Here is a 2,835-nt window from a genome sequence, read left to right as displayed (position 1 = left end):
CCAGGGCTATTTACACTGGAGTGTTGGAGGCTGAGGGGTGACCTTATAGAAGTTAATAAAATCATGAGGGGTAGTGATAGGGTCTTTTTCCCAGGGTAGGGGAGTCCAAACTTGAGGTTATAGGTTTAAGGTTTGAGAGTAAAGATTTTAAAGGGACGTAGGGTGTAATGTTTTGACACGCAGGATGGTGTATGTATGGAATGAATTGACACAGGAAATGGTGGAGGCTGGTATAAATACAACATTTAAAAGGCATCTAGATGGACACATGTATAGGAAGGGTTTAGCGGGATATGGGCCAAATGTTGGCAAACAGGACTAGATTAATTTTGGATATCTGTTCGGCATGGACGAGTTGGACCAAAGGTTCTGTTTCTGTGCTGAATATCTCCAGGACTCTATAATTGCTTTAAGTGTAGAAACGGTTCACTCAAACATCCTACCTGCTACACACCAGCGACATCACACTTAGGAGAGGTCGATCAAATTTTCCAAGTGTTGGAAGAGATCTAGTCAGTCTTCCCGTCTGCTCTCACACCAGCGAATTCACATGGTAGAGAAACCATGCATTTGTTCTGAGTGTGGGAAAGGATTCAATCAATTATCCCACTTGCTGAGACATCTTGGCAGCCACACAGATGATAAATGTTTTAGTGGCCTTGACTGTGGTTGTTCATTTTTATCAAATATTATGTACATATTCTTTGATGACTGGAGAACTGATAACAAGACACTTCCAGACACAGAGTGGAGTCAGGAACTACACTCCTGTAATGTTGAACTCTGTAAATAAATCTGTGCCAAGTAAAGAATGGTTTCCGATTTTTCCTTCACTATAAAGCCCTTTTTTACGAAGGTGATAAATTTCAGAGAAAAATATTTCAAAGAGGCAAAAGATGCATTAGGGGTAGGATGTGGAATGTGGCTAATTTAGATCTGGTAATGTGTAATGTGGCAGGTTTAATGAATTACATCAAGGTAAAAGATCTCCTGGAGAATCGTGCCCATCAAATAGTGTCCTTCAGAGTATGGTGGGTGGGTTGTGAGGCTTGGGTATTTCAACTTGAAAAATACCCATTCATCCCGATTCTGTGTCTTCTGTTAGTTAAACAATAGGAAATCCATGCTCATTTATTACCCAACACCGTGAAATCTGACCTTGTGCTATGACCTTTTATATGACCCCTTTTTGAGTGCTATGGAAAATTCAAGTACACTTCATCTACGGGCTCCCTTTATGAACTCTGCTTTTAATATTAGCAGGCAACTCTTGGAAAATTGTCAAGTGCAGATTTCCTTTCAGCAAACGATGTTGGCTCAGTTTGACTGCGGTCATCTTTGGTGAATGTTCGGCTATTTCTTCCTTTACATTGTTCCCGAGCATTTTTCCAAATGACAGATAAGCAATTGGAGCAGATGGAAGCCATTTGGCCAATCAGGTCAGCTATACCTTTTAACGAGGTCATGGCTGATTTGGTATCCCTCAACACCACTGTTCTGCCATATCCACGTGGCCCTTGACTCCCGAAATGACTAAATGTCTGCCTTGAACATACCTAACTTTGACAGCCTCTGTTTTCAAGAATTCCACAGATTTGCTTCTCTCTGAGCGTGAGAACATCCACCTTATCTCTGATTTAAATGGGCAACTCGTTTCCCTGAGATAACGCACCCGGGTATAAATCAGAGCACAACAAGCCTCCAAAGTTAGATGTGAACTCACCGGCGTCTCCAGCGCCAGTTGTAAGTATTTAAAACATTTTGATTTTTGACCTCTCGTTAAACCAACTGCCCTGATTTGCTCGTTAGATTTGCCAAAGAGGAACCTGCTCCAAACGTACTTCATTGGCTGCGATTTAGGTGGTGGTGAAAGGCGCGATAAAAATACAAGGACATAACTCTTTCTCGATCCATTGGCCTGATAATTAATCTCTCCGCTCATGGAAATGGATCCTTTCCATCCACTCTATCTCCCATCAAACTGTTTACTTCAATTTAATCAAATAACAGCCTACTCCATTCTGATCAAGTACAGGGTGACAGTAAATTTTAGGGTCGTGGTCCAGACATCACAAATCGAATACTCGCCTTTCCCGTTAGAACCATTTCATGAGACATATCAAACGCTAGTGTGTGGCCGAGTAGTTAAGGCGATGGATTTAAAATCCGTTGGAGTTTCCCCGCGCAAGTTCGAATCCTGCTGACTGCGTTTCTGTCAAAACGAACTCATGTTTTCTCAGAGATAGTAGGAACTGCAGATGCTGGAGAATCCGAGACAACAAGGTGCAGGGCTGGATGAACACAGCAGGCCAAGCAGCATCATAGGAGCAGAGAGGCTGACGTTTCGGGCCTAGACCCTTCATCAGAAAAGGGGGAGGGGAAGGGGGTTTTGAAATAAATAGGGAGCAACTGACCCTTGTCATTGGCACAGTTTCTCCCGACGATCAACCGGCCCATCATCGCTCCCACTCAACCTCATAATTACATACAGCCCCAGGAAATCTCCAGTTTTGCTCCAAAGAGAACATTCCCGGTCTTGGGATTCTGTCCACCAAACGGGACTTCCTCATCCTCTGGACATGGTGCAAGAGATTTTGGGAAAATATTGACGGTTGGTGGGGAGAAAATATTAAGGAAGCAAAACAGAAAACCCAGACTCCAGCTTTGTGAATCTTTCGAAACGTTTTGGGAACTGGAATCACAGGAGAATGAAGAGTGAACTTTCCGACTGAGCACAAACAGCCCAGACACCTGCCACTTCTTTCAGAGGCCGGGATGTTGACTCGGATGTTATCGGGACATGAACTGATCTGAGACATTGAAAGAATTCTCGTT

Source organism: Rhincodon typus, unplaced genomic scaffold, assembly GCF_021869965.1.
Source record: "Rhincodon typus isolate 14 unplaced genomic scaffold, sRhiTyp1.1 hic_rhity00001419, whole genome shotgun sequence".
In the NCBI taxonomy this organism is placed as follows: Eukaryota; Metazoa; Chordata; class Chondrichthyes; order Orectolobiformes; family Rhincodontidae; genus Rhincodon; species Rhincodon typus.
The sequence above is the reverse complement of the archived record's forward strand: the minus strand, read 5'-3'. Positions refer to the sequence as shown.